Source organism: Erythrolamprus reginae, chromosome 2, assembly GCF_031021105.1.
Source record: "Erythrolamprus reginae isolate rEryReg1 chromosome 2, rEryReg1.hap1, whole genome shotgun sequence".
Classification (NCBI taxonomy): domain Eukaryota; kingdom Metazoa; phylum Chordata; class Lepidosauria; order Squamata; family Dipsadidae; genus Erythrolamprus; species Erythrolamprus reginae.
The window spans coordinates 43599586-43619330 of NC_091951.1; the positions used below are offsets into that span (position 1 = coordinate 43599586).

Sequence of the window (19745 nt, forward strand, 5' to 3'; positions counted from 1 at the left end):
AAGTATTATTGCTAAATAATAATGATAACAATTACTATTACTACTTCGAATGCTAAAAGCCTTATAGCTTTTTTTTGGCTCCAAGATACTCAACCAAACTGCACCAAAGATTAAAACAGAAATGTGTTTACCGTGACTTTTAAAACTAGACTTGCGCGCCCTACAGCAAACCCGATTTAAATGCGATTTCTTTTTTTTTTAAGAACTCAAGCCTAAATTGAGGGAGTTCCCATAATATGGCAATCCAAACAACGTCTGCCTGCCCGCCTATAAAGGCAACAGATCGCCTTAAATGTCAAGATCGATCCAACGCCCGACCTTTATTTATAACATTTGGCGTGAAACCTTCACCACGGTCCTTATTATTAATAATTATTATTATTAAGCATTTCGCGTCAATCTTAAAAACTAACACCTTTGACGAGGTGCAGCCTCAGAAAAGGGCCCGGCGGTCCTCGCAGGGCAAAAACCCGAGGAGGGGGGGGAGGCCTTTTTTTTTTTTCCCAGCAGTTCGAATCCCGACACGCCCATGAGGATTTTTCCCCCCTCTCTTCTTTTTCAGCTGCAGCACACAACACGCAACGCCAAGAACTAGAGTTGGGGGGAGGGAAGTACTGCAAGTTAACCGGAAGGCTGCTCTCAAAAGCTCCCACTTTGTACCGAAGGGAAGTCAAGCTGTCCTACTCCCCCCCCCCCACACTCTTTTTTTATGCCCGATCTCCGCCCAGCGGATCCAGAACGGGGGGAGGTGGGGTGGAAAGCACCCGGGTAAGCAGGCAATACATGCTACGAGCTACCATCTTGGATGCAACAAGGGGCCTCTCCGCAGAGCTTGGGGGGGGGGGGTTGTTGCTACCAGCCAGGATCGAACTTGCAAGCTCGGGGAGGAGGAGGAGGAAGGGCGCGCCGCCCGCAGAGCTGGCCAAAGCCACGTCGGAAAAAGGACAAGCTCAGGGTCACCCGCGAGGCTTTGCAGCAGCCAGGCTCTAAACCTGCCTTCTTTCCTTTAAAGCACGTCCAAGCATAAACCTCATAATAAGCCCACACCCCCTTCTCTCTCCCCCCCCCCTTCCTTCCTGGCGCGCGAATCTTCCCCGCAGTCCCCCGCCCCGTCCGCCACCCAGGCTCGCGCATGCGCCGTCCCGCTCTACCTCCCAGGAGCGGTCCTTTCAGTGTGCGCATGCACCGGAAAAGCCCAGGACTGGAAACCGGCCCCTCCCGTCCGCTCTTCTCTTTTTTTTTCCGCTCCCCTTCCATGCCACGTGTCCCCAAGCAGCACTCGGTCCCACGTGGGACTGGCCGCCGCCGAACCAATCAGAGGATCGCCTCGCCCTCGAGCACGTAGGGCAGCGGCACCACGTGCGCAAAGGCGCGGAGGCGACCCGGGCGCGGAGAGCCGTTTCCAACACTTCGCTCCTAATAACAAGCCCGGCGCTCTCACCTCCGCTGGCTTGGTTGTGTAAAAGTGGGGAAAGGACCCGCACTTTGTTTTTATAGCGCTGCCGAGGCGGACGCGGGAAAGAGTGGCAGCTCTAGCGGCCAATGGAGTCGTGGTTCCGTTAAGGCGGGGCGGAGGTTGCCCGAGACGCTCGGGTTACGGAGAGCCGTTTCTTTTTTTTTTCCCCTAGAGAAGGAGGATAAGACGTGGCCAATAGGAGGCGGGTGGAAGAGCCGGGAGGTGTTGCCGAGAAGAACGAAGTGGGCGGATATCGCGCGGGCAGGCCAGCCAATGAACCCGCCCGGTGGGCGTGCCCGGGGCGCCCCTGGCGCCAGCGCTGGGAATCCCCGTGCGCTCAGTGCCGTTTCCGCCCGGCCTGCTGAGGAGGAGCTGCTGGCTGCCTCACTGTTGCCGCGGAAGGGGAGGGGGGGAGGGGCCGTAGCTGTTGCTCTGTGGGAGAGCTTGGAGCTTCCCGTCCGGCCCGAGCTCTCTAGGAAACGCCGTGGCGCCGAGCAGGGCCTAACGCCGGGGGCCCGGACAGGTCAGCCAAAAGCAATTGAAGAGGAGGAAAGGTGCCTGTGGGGGGCTGAAGGGGGGAGGCCGGACACTCTTTGGGAAGAAGCAGGGGGATGCGGAGGGGGAGGGGCGGGAAACTTACAGGGGGGCTTTTTTTTTAGAGGGGGGACTTCTTGCTTCTCTTCCAGCCCTTCAGGCCGCTTCTCTTATGCACCCTTATGGCTCTCCCCTCCTCACAACCCCAGGAATTGAGTATAACGTGGGGTGGAGGGAGCCAAGTATTTAAAAGATTCGGGGGTTTTTTTTCGCAGGGGGGAAAACTGAGCCCCCTTGCATTTTTGTGGGAGGAAGAAGAGGAGGTGGAGGAAAAGCCGAGGTCGTGCTCCCTTTCTCGTCTGCCTCCTTAGCCTGGGAGGCGTCTGGAGGGTGCAAGGAGAAGAGAAGAGAGGGGTGTGAGGGGGAGAAGGCGAGGTAGGGGGAAGGGAGGAAATGAAAAGAGAGGGAAGGCTGGAGGGGGAATCCCCGCCGAGCCCCCTCACGGAGGGAAGTCGGGGACGGGGGGGGAGGAGGTGGAGGAAGAGGGGGGGTCGTCTTAGGTAGAGTTGCTGCTTTCCTTTTTTGCTCCCACCCATCCCCCTCCTCACCACCTTCCTTGGGCTGGGGATGAGAACACACACACACACACAACACACATATTGCGTTATGGCAGGGCAGCCTTGCTTTCTCCCCTCCCCACCTCCACCTGTCTTGATTTTTGGGGAGGGGGGGTGTCTGGTGGTGGTGGTGGAGGAAAGGGCGTGTGTGTGGATGTGGGTGGGCTGGTGGTGGGGAGGAAAGGAGAACGTGGGGTGGGTGGGTGGGTGAGTGAGTGGGAGGCTGGGTTGAAGGGAACCCAGTGCATGCACGTCCTGTATAACGTATCGCGGGTTCCCAGACTTGGGTGCAAGGGGAGGTGGGAAACAAGCCCAGTCCGATCGCACGGCAATCCGATCAGTAGGTAAAACGAGGACCCAGATTGTTGGGGGGCGCTTAGAGAGGGCTGGGAAGCGGTATATAAGTCTATTGCTATTGTGGGGGGAGAGGTCTTGAGGAGGGGGGAGGGAAACGTGGGGAAATTCTTCCTTGGGACGAGGCTGGGGAGGCGGGGGGGGAAGGGAGGGAAGAGGGCTCCCGCTTCCAAGCAGCTGGTGTGCCAGGAAAGTGTGCGCGTGTGCGCGTGCGTCGGTTACTCATGGGCGAGTTCACCACTGCCTCCCCTCGTTCCTCCTCCTCCATGTGCTGAAACAGCTTCCCCTGAGCTGCTCCTTCCCTCCTTCCTCCCTCCCTCTTTCCCTCCCTCCTTCTTTCCTTCCCTCCCTTCCTCCCTGTCTGCTTCTGACTTGCTGGCTCCTTCAGGCAGTGGGGGGAGGAGGAGGTGTTTGACCTGCATTTTCTGCTTTCTCATGGTGCTAGTGTAAGCCATGGTGGAGCACTTCAATCGTCCCTTCCTCTCTCTCTCTCTGTGTGTCTCTTTTTTCCCCCTCCTCCCCCTCTCTGCTGTTCGAAGCCGAATATGTGGCCTGATTTTCGTCGTTTGTGTTGTACAGTGTTTCTTTTCTTTTTTTAAAAAGGAAACTGTTTTCGGTTGGCACGTCTGGATTCCCCGCACTTTTTAACTGGCGACTCTGGTGGTTCCCTTGTAAACACGGTTAATAGTGCTGAAGCAAGGTCGTCAGAGCCCCCTTAGTCTCCCAACAGTTGTCCTTGGTGCTGCCAGCCAGCTTAAGATTTGAAAGGGAGCCTGAGGGAGAGTCTTTTTTTGGAATTGGAGGTTTTGAAGGAAGGGGTTTGTGGAGGCAGGGAAAGGCAGATGTGCGACGTTTTGGTGCATAAAATTAATTTGGGGGGGACGGACCTGTATCAAAGAAGTGGCGCTCTCACCCCCCCCTGTTCAGTGAGATTTTTGCAATAAAGAACAAAAACATACTACTGAATCTTCTGCTTTAATTTCCTTCTTTAAGTAAATAATAGCCCTTGCAGGGTGGCCTCCTGAAAATTCTCTCCCTGATAGTATTTCAGGTTCATAGGCAGAGCCAATATATTGATTTTGTGGCGGAGGGGGATGAGGCTGCAGCTCCAGTTTTATTTTAATTTTTTTACAAATATCTCTTGGCTTGCCGAAGCATTTTCTAATTGAGTCTTCTGTAGGGGGACTATGGATATGGGTCACGGCAAGACAAAGTTGTATTACTTCCTTAATGGTGTGTAGGATTATCCCTTTTCACCTATGAAGATGATGACATCAGACACTGCCCCTCCCACACAGGAACACAGCTCGCCTAGGAAGTAGGTTTTGCAGCTGTCTCCTACAGCACAGAGGTGACTGAGGGTGTTTTGCCTTGTGTCCTGTGGGTGTGTGTGTTCAAGGCAGTGACAAGCAGCTAATGTTGGCTCTGGAGCTTTGGTTGCTATGTGAGAAGCTTCAATAGTGTTGGCTGCTGTCTCTAGGGAAGGACAACAGCACAACCTCCATTAGTGCTGCACTTAGGAGATGGCTGGTTCACGTACTGAAAAAGGGATTTTTCATTAGGGCATGAAATTCAGAACCAGAAGATGCCTTTTCCTACTCCCTGCACAAATATTTTCCTGAATTTCATTTGGATGTCATTTAGAAATCAAGACATGTCTTCTTCTCTCATTTGCAAGATCCAGGATCGTGAGAATTGATCGGATACTATATTTCTTAAGTTGGAGACATACAGTCCCTATAGCTGCAGTCTCTCTCTGACTTCACCCTCCCTCCAGTAAACAGAAAGCCAGATGCTTTCCTTATTGTTTGTAGGTCTCCTTCCTCCCCTTGCTTTGCCTGGGCCTCACTTGCCTTATTGAGAGGAATTTCTGCTTTGTGTCATGGGTGTGTACAGCAGACACAAGTTTTGCACTGAGAAGATTTTCCATTTGTGGCGTGTGCAGCCAAAATATAGCACATCTTGCCCTTCCAAATGTCATAAGAACATAGTCTCATGAATGTGAAGGGGAATTACACCTAGCTAGACAACAGTATGCTGCATTGCTTTATGCCAGGTTTGATATCTGATCTTATCTCATAAGTACAAAACAATAGTTATAGTATCTTTCTGGTGCTTTCAGTGGCAATGTCTTGTAGATTTACTATACAAAAGTCTCAAAATCTTGATAATTATCCTAGTTTCATTCCAGAGACAAATAGGGTGGAGGGGACTTCCTAAGAAAACTCTGATAGTTGATAAGTGAATTTTCCTTCTTCCTTGATATTTGGTGGCCTGCTTAGTCTATGAAGTGCCGATTAAACACAGGCTGGATTTTCATCATAGGAATGGTGTAAAGGGAGCCTGTCTGCAGGCAGTAATAGTATCAATGTGGGGAGGGGGGTTGGGGGTTGGAAGTAACTTCTTAAGTGGTTGAGAAAACTGAAAGAAAACTATTTTTAATCATAATGAACATTCTTGGTTTTTGTCAGCATGGCCACTAATTAGCCGTTTACTAAGAAAGTATAAGAAAAGTACAGTATACTAATTGAATTGCATATGTGTTGTCATTTATCTTTTAAATTGAATTACCTTTCTCTCCCTAAAATCACAGGTACCACAATGAAAATATTAAATGAAATATGAGATTATAATCTTAGTTGATCAGGCTCATAACAGAGGCAGGCAGCCTGATGCCCATTGATACCAAAGTGGCCACTGACTCATCCCTCCTAGTTCCTGCCTATTCCCCTGCTGCAGCTTCTTTCTGCAAAGCAAAACATAAACTCTTCAACTTGATATTTACTTCAAAGAATGGCTGAGGCTTCCTTAGAAATTTGAAATGGAGGATGGCTTCAGCCTAAAGCTTTGCTTTAAAAAACAATTTGAATCCTTGAGGACTAGGAAAAAGAGTTGATATGAATTCCACCAGGTTTCCTTCCCCCAAAATGTGAGCATTTGAGAGCCAAACACATTCCTTGATTATCACTTTGTGAACTGGGAAACAGACATAGCAGCCATTTTGTAAGAACTCTCACTGCACTTCAAGTGTACCAACTTGTCCAAAAGGCTACGTGTGTCCTTAATGAATCCTTAAACTCACCTTTTGAGGACGCTGTGGTTCTTGAAACTATAACAATGCATTGTTTTGGAACTTCTAATCATGTTTACAAAAATTAAGATGGTAGAAACCAGTAGAAATGATTTAATCATTTCTTTCCCAATGTGAAGGGATGAGGAACTGAAAGAAATGCACAGTATTTGGAAAATTGGAAATATATTTATCAAGCTCGTAAAGCTGACTATATCTCAAAAAGAGCTTCACCATGCTAACCTATCTTATTTATTTATATTAAAGACAGTTCTGGATCACTACTCCGTTATACAGAGAGCACATTGCTGTAATGGAACTAGAATATGGTAATAGAAGTACTGTTTTGGGATATTTCTTAGAACTGGAGAGTTGATCCAACTCACCTCTATATCTAATGGGGGGGGGGGGAAACAAATTTATAAAATATAAATTGGAATAAACTAAATGAAAATCGCAAGTAACTATTAAATACTTTAACTAAAAATGAGTGTTCAGAATTTATGATAGATTAGCTCTGAAGGTTGGCAACTTAAATTTGTTTGCCTTAAAAAGACAGAAATATATTTTAACTGATATAGTTATCACATTTTTAGTTTCTTTACGAGGGCTGTCTACATTAAATAAATCATGTGGCCTAAACTTTTTTTAAACTTTTAAGTTAAAAATCTGATTTTGAGTACTTGCAAAAGGAGCTACTGAAATTTTGGATTTCATTTTTGAGACTGTAATTTGCATCTTGATGTAAGTATACAAAAAACCTATATCTTGATATATTACTTGATGCAGGATTCTTAATGGAGAACATTCCGGTCTGCTTCTGTGATAGTAATGGACATCTTTTATATTTTCTAACTGTTGGTTCCACTTCATGGATGGAAAGTTAGTACTATTGCTTCAAAAGTCCCATAGCAAAATTTTGAAAATAACTAAATCTGATCTGACTACAGAGTTAGAATATATACTTCTATATGTCCAAGTGGCTGAAATTAGAAGGCTTTCGCAAATTTAGGAATATATATATCTTTCCTTTTGAACATTTTTAGTCTTCAGGTCACATAAATGAAGTTTGACATTTTTCATTCCCATTAACAATATTCAGAAGTAATGTTTGTTCCACTGGACTCAGCCTAAGGGTAAACCTAACCCTAAGGACTTGAATGAATTGCTAGGATATCAGCCTACTTTTAAAACATACCCAAATAATACAAAATCTTCAAGTTAACTTTTTTCATGATTTAAAATTTTTATAGATGCCCTTCTTTTACAAATGCGTTGTGCTGAAGGCTTGTACATTCATATTATTTCTCCAGAGATTAAATTTGTTCCAGTTTTTTGTTCTAATGATGCCTACTGAAAAAATATTTTTTTTAATGAAACTTGCAGCTTAAAAGTAAACCTCTGATTGATTGCTCTCACTGAAAACCCACTCTGTGAATAGAAAGACAGCTGAACTAAATAATTTTAATATTTAAAGGGAAATGTTTAGAAGTAATTAAAAAGTTTATCTCATGTTTAAATTTTAACTTATTTTATTTTATACAAAAATAGCCAGTTTGGTCTAATGGTTAAGGCAGTGTTTTTCAACCAGTGTGCCGTGAGACATGGTCAGGTGTGCCGCGAAAAAGGAAGCTCAGATTCCAGTCTCACAACTGGAAAGAGAGAGAGAAAGAGTGACAGAGAAAGAAAGCAAGAGAGAGAGAGAGAGAAAGAGATAGAGAAAGAGTGAGAGAGAAAGAAAGCAAGAGAGAGAGAGAGATAAATGAGCAAAAAGGAGAGGAAAAAAAGAAATGAGAAAATGATTGAGACAGAGAATGAGAGGCAAGAGAGAGAAACAAAAGAGAGAGAGAAGTGACTCTTGATTTAAAGCATATGATAAAAAGCACCCAAAGAATAATAGACAAAAAACCCCAGCCCTCACCTGTTTTGGGAAATGGTTCAAGAGTGTGTATACACACACACACACACACACACACACACACACACACACAAAAGGGTGGGGAGGAGACAGGGATGGAAAAAGAGAGGAAATTGTCTTAGGGTGTCATTTTGGTTGGTGGTGTGCCCCAGGATTTTAAAATGTAAAAAATGTGCCGCGGCTCAAAAAAGGTTGAAAATCACTGGGTTAAGGCACCAGGCTAAAATCCAGGCGAATAAGACTTTTGTCCCAAGTTATCATGCTTCATTTATATGTGAGACATCAAGTTATATAATATAGGTCATAATATAGATATACAAATTTTGCATTGGACTGGACTTTAGAGAGAATATATGTGAGAGTATGACAATGAAGGTTGAAGTGAGCATTTTCTTATTCTCAAGTCACTTGTACAATTGTCTTATGTTCTATTCACTGGATATAAATAAAAATGTCTTAATATCAACTTATTTTAGGTAAAAAGTTACCAATCCCCCCCCATTAACTTGAAAGACTGGCTCTCAAATTTCAAATTACCTTGATTTGCATGGTATGTAGGAAAGCTCAGTTTAGATTAAATATGCCTGATTTATGGCTTGAAACCACCATTTTTAATCTGCATGTATCTGAAACTGTTTTCAAAGCACAAAATCAATTCCAACATACCGATGTTTGTGAGAATTGAATTTTTAAATTCATTTTTATTAATTTTAGATTTCTTATCCCACTTTTTATTATTTTTATAAATAATAATATTCCTTCCTCCTATTTTCCTCACAACAATTTTGTACTGGGAGTTTGGCTGAGAGAGAATGGCTGGCCCAAGGTCACCCAGTTGACTTTCATGGCTAAACTATTAATTTTTAGCCTGGTGCCTTAACCATTAGACCAAACTGACTATTCTTATAACTTTCACAACAAATTGTTTTTGAGAAGCAAGCTACTAAGTGAATACTAGTCAGTCCTTTGTTCTTTTCAAAAATGATCACAACTTTGTTATTTCCTTCCCATCTCAAAATTATTGCTGTTTCCTGAATGACTTATGACAGTTTATGTTGCCTTTTAATCATTGTACTGTAGTGTATCTTGTAATTCTCACTTTGAATTTGAGATTAAAAATTAGCTATTTGTGAATGTTGTCATAAGATTTGTAACCAAAGTCAAATTTGGACAAAATGGATTGGCAAGGAAGTCGTGTTAAAGCAGTTGTGAATTTTTTAGAAGGTTGTTTTCAGAGCCAGAACACTAGTATTGAAACTTGGTTCCTGAAACTGAAGTTACGGTAATTTCTTAGTACTGTATTATCATGCTTTATTCTCATTTAGTGAATTATATTTAACTACAAGTAGTAATGCTGATATTTTGGATAGCTTATTTTTTTAATATAAAAAAATTCCTAACTTATTTGCTATCATTTAAATAGTGTAGCTAAAACAGAAATACATTTTCAAACAAAGGGTTCTACCAGTTGATTTATATAGCTGTTAGTCAACATTTCCTGTTTGCTGGAATGCTACAGGCTCTCTGGTCAAGCCATTCCAGTTTCTAGCTGGGTCAGCTTTACTATGCTGAGCAAATATCACCACCACCACCCCCGTTTCTAAAAATGGTTGTTTTGTCTTACTTGCATTGTATAGGTTAGAGGGGGGTTTTTGTGTTCAGTGCCAGTAAATGAAATTATGATTTTGAACTCTGTTTGCTGTAAGTGAAACAAACCATTTGTTCTATTAACATGATATGAAAACATTGTTTATGTGGCTTATTTTTTCAGTCAGCATGAAAAAACTATCATGCATACAAGTGGAAGAGTTTTCAGTACAGCCTCATTTGTTCTGTAATAAAGATACTGAAATATGTCTATACTTTATTAATCAACTTTTTGCTGCCAGATGTTTCCAACTACAGGTTTTTTGTATTTTATCCCCATGAATGTTTCTGGTTAGTAGGGAATGATGCCCAAGATACTAAATATTACTCTCTGCTATAAATGGGTCAATTTCAACAAGATTAAATTAAAATGATGGTTATAGAAGATCTGTAGTAGCTTGTTTTTCTTCTGCATTTTTGGCTAATGTACACTACGAATCCAAGCATGTTGAACTCTGCCTTAAAACACATTGCATGCTGGGACATGTAGGCTCATATTTTCTCAAGTAAAACCAACCATTTGCTTAACAGTGGTGTTTCATATGCAAATCTTGTCTAGGCTTTCGTTGTAACTTGTAAGATATTAAATTAGTTCTTTATTTAAAATTAGTGTCAGATGAAACTTGCTTTTAAGAAAATTAGTCAGTAGAGTCATAAGAGACACAACAAATGTTACCTAAAGTTTTTTGCACCAGGATCTATTTTACTACTTGCTTGATTCATTACTGAAGATACTTAACTGAACAAATATCCCAAAAAGCAAAATTTACACACAAGTCAGTGGTTCTCAACCTTTCTAATGCCGCGACCCCCTTAATACAGTTCCTCGTGTTGTGGTGACCCCCAACTATAAGTCAAGCGCCAATTCTCCCAACAGAGCTTTAAGCTGATTGGCAGGAAGGTCAGTGGGACACCCCCACTGTAAACACCTGATTGGTCAGATTGTCAAAATACGTTCCAAGGTGCCAGAACAGAAGCTTCAGTTCCTAACACCATGGGAAATTTGTCTTTTCCCCTGCCCTGTGAAACAGTTGTTTGACCCCCAAAGGGGTACCGACCCCCCAGGTTGAGAACCACTGGTCTAAGGCAAAGATAAAGGTTCTTTCGCATCTGAGTGCTAGTTGTTTCCGGCTCTTAGGGGTGGTGCTCATCTCCGTTTCTAAGCCAAAGAGCCAGCGCTGCCTGAAGACGTCTCCATGGTCATGTGGCCAGCATGACTCAATGCCGAAGGCGCATGGAGCACTGTTACCTTCCCACCAAAGTGGCCCCTATTTTTCTACTTGCATTTTTTGTGTGCTTTGGAACTGCTAGGTCGGCAGAAGCTGGGACAAGTAACAGGAGTTCACTCAGTTACACGGCACTAGGGATTCAAACCGCTGAACTGCCGACCTTCGGATCGACAAGCTCAGCGTCTTAGCCACTGAGCCACCATGTCCCTTTACATCAATCATGTTACAGTTATTTATGGTTGGTAATTAAACAGAATTATTACTGTGGAAGGAAACCCATGTTCAGAATGAATATACTGTAGTAGTATCTTTTCTGATTAACAGATTTTATTAAACTGCATAAGCTTCATCAAATTCACAAAATGTATAAAGGAATGGAGGATTTAAACTGGGATGAGAGAGCAAGACAGGGTGCTTGTACAGATGTAGATTTCATTCCACCCTTTAATAGTTATTATTGTTCAATAATGTACTGTTCACATTAAGAGGTGGTGAAGATTTGGCCTAGTAAATTTTTTGATACTGTACATTTCTCTCAAATGTCACATTTTTAGCCTGCTGTATATATTCAATTTGTTTACGGCCTATATGTTGATTTCATTTTAATTTGCAGCTTATCAAAGCTGCAATTCTACTCGGTCAAAAATCTTCATTTCTCTGAAGATTTGTAACTGAATATGAATTCATATTCTTAAGAAAAATGAACCAGGTAGCTTTTAGATTTAAATTAGATTAGATTTATTGGATTTATATGCCGCCCCTCTCCGCAAACTCGGGGCGGCTCACAACAATAATAAAAAACAGTACATAATAACAAATCCAATGCCCACCAATCTAATTACAATTTAAAAAACAGGCACACAGTCAATCAATCAAATGGCAAAACAACATGGGCAAGGGGGAGATGTTTTAGTTCCCCCATGCCTGACGGCAGAGGTGGATCTTAAGGAGTTTACGAAAGGCAGGGAGGGTGGGGGCAATCCTAATCTCAGGGGGGAGCTGGTTCCAGAGGGTCGGGGCCCCCCCAGAGAAGGCTCTTCCCCTGGGTCCCGCCAGACGGCATTGTTTAGTCGACTGATTTACTGCATTGAGAATTCAAACCATTAGAACAAAGAGCTACAAGTGGTATTGCAAGGAATACTTGGCAATATCACAGTTATCTAGGAGGTACAGATCCAGATCCTTATAAGTTTCACAACAAGCATTTGATAAAAGTAAACATTTGGGTTTCTTTGTTTTTCGTTTTTGGATATCCAATAATTAAGCTTGGTGAAAATAGTTGTCTTCTGTGCAGGTTTTAAAAATGCATATTAGAAAGTTATATTGCCTTGGGCATTTTGATTAGATGTGGGCCCAGTTAATGAGACCATCTGAATAGGTAAGGAAGTAGACTAGGAAGTGCATTGGCTGCCTTACAATCAGTACTTGTGCAGCAACTAAAGTACAAGTGTGGCAGCTCTTCCTTCCCAGGGAAAAAAGCATTCATTTCAGGGAATAGAATACATCCATTTAGAAGACATGAAAGACATTTGTGTGATCAATCTTAGCTATGAATGCAGAAATTAGCTTTGTTTCTTAAAGTAAAAAATTACCCTTTTGCTGTTACTATTGTAAGTATTCGTATGGTATTACAAATCTCAATTCTGTTGACTCTTATGTAAAAGGACTGGTATATGAATAACAGAAGAGACTGAATTTATGATCATACTATTTACTAAAGGGGGATCTGAGTAACAAATGCCTAAAAATCCCTCAAGCTAGGTCCACACATTTCATTAAGATTAAAAATGATTTGCTTTAATGCAGTTTTTAGCCTAGTGTATTTTGTGAACTCAGCTAATTGTGACATATTCATCAAACCATTGTTAAGCTAGTATGCCTTAATATGAAACTTGAACCCAGTTACTATTTAGAGAGATGATTTGTTCTATGATAGATATAAATATATGTACACAAAGGGAGTATATATTGTACTCTAGGGATGGAAAGCAGTTTTAATATGACAGATGTAGTTTCCTAATACCAAATATAGTTAAGAAAGAACATCAGTCAGCTAAGCAGTCTGTCTTTAGTAGAAGCAGATACCGCCTCTTTCCTCTGGCTTAAGTTTCTACACTGTATAATGAACAATTTATTTTGAAAGTGAGAAGAAATAACTATTCAATTATGAACTTGCCTTCTTTAAATTATATATTTTAAAATGTTGGCATAAGCAAGAAGCTAGTTTTTAGAAAATGTACAGTATTGCATTGCATTCTAGGCCCTTGGCAGTCAAGATTCAGACCCGGCTACAGCACGGAAACTGCTTTGGTCGCACTGATGGATGATCTCTGACGGGCCCGGGACAAGGGTTTATCCTCTGTCCTGGTGCTTCTTGACCTCTCAGCGGCTTTTCATACCATCGATCATGGTATCCTTCTGCACCGATTGGAGGGGTTGGGAGTGGGAGGCACGGTTTTATGGTGGTTTTCCTCCTACCTCTCTGGTCGATCGCAGTCGGTGTTAGTGGGGGGCCAGAGGTCTTCTCCTAGGTCCCTACCTTGTGGGGTTCCTCAGGGGTCGGTTCTCTCCCCTCTGCTGTTTAATATCTACATGAAACCGCTGGGTGAGATCATCCAAGGGCATGGGGTGAGTTACCATCAGTACGCTGATGACACCCAGCTGTACATCTCCACCCCATGTCCACTCAGCGAAGCAGTGGAAGTGATGTGCCGGTGTCTGGAGGCTGTCAGGGTCTGGATGGGTGCCAACAGGCTCAGATTCAATCCAGACAAGACGGAGTGGCTATGGGTACTGCCTCCCAAGGACACGTCCATCTGTCTGTCCATTACCGGGGGGGGGGATTATTGACTCTCTCAGAGAGGGTTCGCAACTTGGGCGTCTTCCTCACTCCACAGCTAACTTTAGAACACCATCTTTCAGCTGTGGCGATGGGGGTGTTTGCCCGGGTTCGCCTGGTGCACCAGTTGCGGCCCTATTTGGACAGGGAGTCTGCTCACAGTCACTCATGCCCTTATCACCTCGAGGTTCGACTACTGCAATGCTCTCTACATGGGGCTACCTTTGAAGAGTGTTCGGAAACTTCGACTTGTCCAAAATGCAGCCATGCAAGCAATCTTGGGCCTTCCAAGAAATGCCCACATCTCACCATCACTCCACAGACTGCATTGGCTACTGATCAGTTTCCGGTCACAATTCAAAGTGTTGGTTATGACCTATAAAGCCCTACATGGCATAGGATCAGATTATCTCCGAGACCGCCTTCTGCCGCACGAATCCCAGCGACCGGTGAGGTCCCACAAAGTTGGCCTCCTTAGGGTCCCGTCGACCAAACAATGTCGGTTGGTGGGACCTAGGGGTAGAGCCTTCTCTGTGGGAGCCCCGGCCCTCTGGAATCAACTCCCCCCAGAGATTCACACTGCCCCCTCCCTCCTTGCCTTCCGAAAGAGCTTAAAAACTCATCTTTGCCGCCAGGCTTGAGACTTTTAGATCTTCTCCTGACCACTGAATTCCTTAGTATGACTGCTGAATGTTTGGTTAATAAGTTAATTGTTTGGTTAATCTTCTCTTTTAATTGTTTTTAAATTGTAGTATTAATTGGATTACATTATTGTTCTGTTTTTATATATGCTGTGAGCTGCCCCAAGTCCTCGGAGAGGGGCGGCATACAAATCCAATTAAATAAATAAATTAAATAAATTCATCATTTCAGTGTGATGTTAATTTTAATTTGAATAAGCATGATCAGTGACATAAATAACTTGGGGTCAAGATACTAAATCAAATGACAGGTAACACTAAATATTTTAAAATGTGAACTTTGAGCTCTTTTTTATTATATTGAAATCCACAGAAAACGGAAAGGTTGAACTGCAACAGACAAATGAAAATATATCCATCAAATGTAGAAGATGTTTAGATGATTGGACACAATTTTATGGAAAATAAAGTTGAATGAATAAAGTTAAATGTATTTGAATATTATAGTTGTAGATATTTTGTAGAGTATTATAAAAAATAAAGTTGTTGAGGCTACTTATCATAAGGAGAGATATTGGTACTTTCTCCTGAATGGTATTCATTGGGAAAGAAGCAACTCCAAAGGGCCTTTAATGTCTTGTTTTTCCAAAAGCGTTTGATTTATCATAGTGGGAAACAAAGTACTCGATGTGTTCAGTCTGATTCAGCAGAGCTTTTCTTATTAAAGTTAAATACTTTGCTTAGACTACTGTTAATGGTGAGTTCTAGTTGTGCTATCAATAGTTACTCCTTCAGCAGTTGTCTATGTACTTAGCCTGTATACATTTGACAAATAAATGATGACATAGATTAGTCTGGATCTTTCCATATTCCAAGAAAGCAACTGAGACACAGTTAGGGTAAACGGATATATGACCTCCTTGGATTCTTTCGCTTCTGTCTCCTTTGTGCCTCTGCTTGCATTTGGATCGGTGCCATATTGTTTAATGGAATTTGACCGTTAGAAAATAGGATGGTAACCTAAACATTCCGAGCCATTAACTTGACTCCCTTTGTATCTACCAGCTGAAGATCTAGAAACAGCAATACTAAATTCTCAATAGGTTTAGGGGGGAAAGCATTTTGTCCAGCCATAGTTTCCTTAGAACCGGTTATCCCTTATGTTCCCTTTTATGGTGCTTCGATTGTATTGTGTCAGTTCCACCAGAGCTGTAGCCATGCTTCATACTTCAGCTCCAAATTCTGAGAATAAACTTTTCTTACAAGCATAAGATCTGCTAGCTGTTTAGCCACGTGACACCTATTAGAAATTCTATAAAGTGCTTCCGGTTGACATCGCGGCAGGATTGGGCACGCAGGACGGGTCTCCACACTCCTGTGCCAAGTTCTCCCTGCCAGTGGGCTCCAAAAGAAACCAAAGCCACCCTGTAGGAGCAGTGAAGCGAAGAGGGGTGCTCTCTTAACTCAGGGCTGTTTTTCCTTCTTGGCCCCAGCAAGGAGAAGAGGCAGCGTAAAGGTGGCTGCCACGAAGCTGGGACAACCGAGGAACATTAAGACTAGTGCTAGAGCAAAGTAGGTGAACAGTGACTGGAACTGGGGGAGAGGATTCCTTTTTGTTTAAAACCTATCCCTAAGAAATCATTTAGAACTATTTGCTCAGAATTATTTATTAAAGCGGCAGCTAGGCCTTCTGAAGAAAATACCAGACTGGAAGGAAAATATACAAAGAGAGAAAAATAATAATTTTTTAAATGTACAGAAAATTGGACTCTTAAACTAGGAAGATGTAATGGGAAGGCATTTTAAAATGCTGGAATTATTTATTTTAAAAACTATTTATTTATTTATTTGCTTGCTTCCTCTCTCTGAGGACTCAGGGCAGCTTACAATATATAAAAGGAGACAATGAAATACAATAGCTAAATCCAATTAATTAAAACTAGATAAACTAAACTAAAATCCTAAATTTTGTTAAAAAATCAATCATACCCATTCAGACATGCATTACCCTGCTTTTATAATCGAACTACAATAATGATTGACTAATGGCAACACTGAAATTTAAGTTGAAAACACCATCTGCCGATGGAAGGAAAATATACAAGTCTGGAAATACTTAAATGAAGGACTGTGAAAATATTTACTAGATTATACCTAACTACCCCATGGCTACTGGAGATTCAAATTTGAAAACAAGGAAGTTATTTAATTAAAGGGACCCTGGATTGTTATGCTAGAATTGTGATAGCAAACCTATGGCACGCATGCCAGAGCCCTTTCTACTGACATGCGCGCCATCACCCCAGGTCAGATCTCTATGGCATTTCTTTTGTGAGCTTGTTTCCCTGCAAATGAAACAAACACACACACACACACAACAAATCTTACCTCTTGCCATGTTGCCAGTGTTGGGATGCCCCACCTCCTGCTGGCCAGCTGCTCTTCGGGTCTCTGCTGCATAGGTGTGCATGTCTGCGCATGCGCACATTTGCACACATACATGTTTGTGCATTCGCATGCATACAGTTTGGGCACTCAGTGCCTAAAATGTTCTCTACCACTGTTCTAGAAGATTGAATCTGTAAAGGGGACGTAAAGAGGCTTTTGATAACTTCTGGGACTATTTAAATGGAACTGATTATTTACCTATGGTATATGTGATTACTGTATTCCTTGAAGGGCAAGTTTAGGACTGAATAAATGGTTCTTGGACTACTGGACAAAGATTGGATTTTAAAAAACAAAATATGGTGCTTTATAAGGATGAAATATGTGGAACCTTGAAGGAGATGGTGTTGCTTTTTCAAAACGCAAAGTACATCTTGAAAAAGATTTGAGGAGATTATGGAAAAAATGGAAAGTACTATATGAGGGATGGTGAGTAAAGACTGAGAGATTCAGGAAAAGGAGGAACTAACAGAAGAAATGGAGGAAAAGATTGAACCAAAGAACTAGCGAATAAAAGATGAGGAGATAATGAAAATTACAGTGATTGACAAATTAAACCAGGGGGAAATATTTTAAGACAGTTGAAAAGAGATAAAGGAGGACACTTTTGAAAGGGAGATAGGGGTTTGGGCAGAAAGTTTGGAAATTATGCAGGGGAAGAGCCTTCTCTGTGGCGGCCCTGACCCTCTGGAACCAGCTTCCCCCAGAGATCAGAATTCCCCCACCCTCCTTGCCTTTTGTAAGCTCCTTAAAACCCACCTCTGTCGTCAGGCATGGGGGAATTGAGGTATTCCCTTCCCACTAGGCTTTTAAAATTTATGCTTGGTATGTTTGTATGTATGATTGGTTTCTTAAATCAGGGTTTTTAAATTTAACTTAAATATTAGATTTGTTTATATTGTCTTATTATTGTTGTTAGCCGCCCCGAGTCTACGGAGAGGGGTAGCATACAAATCTAATTAATAATAATAATAATAATAATAATGGTAATAATAATAATAATAATAAAAGATGGGAGCAATACTTAGATTGAATAGCCGAGGACAGGGGTCGGAAACCCACAATTCCAGATCATGCAGCTCTTTTGGACCCCTGATGTGGCTCCCTGTCCCATCACTGGCTGGCCTCACCCTCCCTCCCTCCCTCCCTCCCTCCCTCCCCTGGCCTGAGAAGGTAAGGGCAATGGTGTGAATGGAGAAGCGGCTATGGCTGAATCTTTGGCACTGGTTGAAGAACATAGCCACCCTGGCCGACGCTTCTCTTCGGGCGACCCTCCTCCCCCTTTCGCTACTCCATGGCTGGCTGTGGCTGGGCCCAGAGTGGGTGCATGCGTGGGGAGATCTTCAAGCGAGCTCCAGTCTGCAGCAAAGGCGTGCTCGGAAGGTGGGCAGCTGCTTGCTTAAGGTGGCTTCTTGGATGTGGCTTCTCTCTTGCCCTAAGAATCTGGCCATTGCCTTGCTGTGTCCTGTCCCTCCCCCCACAGCTCTTTGGCCGAGCGGGGTGGGCGTAAGCTCCAGCCCGAAATGACAGGAAGCGAAGGCTGCCTTTGCTGCACTGACCCTCCTTCCCCTCCTCATGCGGGCACGGGGTGCCAAAGCAAGGCAATGGCCGGATCCTTAGGACAGGAGAGAAGCAGCGCTGTAGTTGCCTTGGATAGGTATAGCTGGGGGGGGGGGGGTTTCATGTGACTGTGGGAATGACGTTGAGTTGGCTACTCCCACCCAGTTTGTGTGGCTCCAGGTGTTTAGCTTTCTCTAGGAAACAGGTGCAAATGGCTCTTCTTGAGTTTTTAAGGTTGCCGACCCCTGGTCAAGAAGTAGATGCAGACAGATCAAGATCCAAGAGAGGAATATGGGAAGCAAGTCGGGGGGAAAAAGCATAGCAACTAAAGCACTGACGCAAAGCGGACAAGACACGATGGATAGATGATTTTTTTCTTTTTTGTAGTTCTGATTTGCTTTTTTATTTCTCCTTTTTTAAGGTAGTTGACATGGTTAGAAGTTAGGATAGAAAGAAAACATCTTAATAGGTTGACATGATTAAAAGTTAGAATGAGAGAGAAATAAGAGAAAGGGGAATATTAGTGTATAGACTTTCACATGACAAAATGAAAAAAAACATGGACTAATTAAATAATGATAGACTATAACTTAATATAAATGTGTATTATTACTAGAAATATATAAAGTTGGTTGAATGTAATAATCATTATTTCAACTACTGTAGTTTTATTTGTATCACAGTAACTGAATTTAAACATGCCTGGGATAAACATATATCCATCCTAAGATAAAATACAGAAAATAGTATAAGAGCAGACTAGATGGACCAGGAGGTCTTTTTCTGCCGTCAGACTTCTATGTTTCTATGTTTCTATTAGAATGGATGACACCCAGGTGCCACACTGTTCATGCATTGATATATGTACATAAAACAAAATAAAAAACTTGAAATAAAACAAAAAAGACATTCTGTAAAATACACGCCCATTTAATTTTTATTGTAGCTAAATTACTGCTGACTTTTGAGAGAACAAAGAAGCTACATCAAAACGTGGCGATTTTGCAGATGATCCAATTGCTGTTACATATGGTTAATCACTAAATATTTTAATGTTCTTGTAGTGAAATATTTCCACAGCATCTTAACTCTAATAACTAATGTAAACATAATTCAGTTATTCTTTTCAGCTTAAGATCAGAAGTCTGAATTTCAATAATTGAGAAGCTGGACTATCTAACATTGCATTAGTGATACTTTTTCAAATCACTTTTTATGAGGATAGTGTGTATTAATGATACCATTCCCAAACGTTAAAATATTTATTAAAAAATCTGATTTGAAGGAAGAAATGATATACAATTCTAATATTTAAGGGATAAAAGCGGTGTAAAGTTTGTGATGTTTTAGCAACACTGAAAGTTTGTTTCTTATCGCTCTAGTCCTAATGTAGCTTTTGGCTTCAGCCAGGTATGAAGAAGGTATACTCTAT

The 19745-nt window shown here is 42.3% G+C and overlaps 1 protein-coding gene across 1 annotated transcript in view; it reads left to right on the plus strand.

Annotated features, from left to right (window-relative positions):
• Positions 1-1853: 1853 nt before the first annotated feature.
• Positions 1854-19745, plus strand: part of LOC139160303 (histone-lysine N-methyltransferase SETD5-like) — an 89131-nt gene continuing 71239 nt past the window's right edge. The window contains exon 1 of the mRNA XM_070738028.1: positions 1854-1979. The gene's annotated coding sequence lies outside the window, so the exon portion shown is untranslated. The remainder of the gene's footprint in view (positions 1980-19745) is intronic.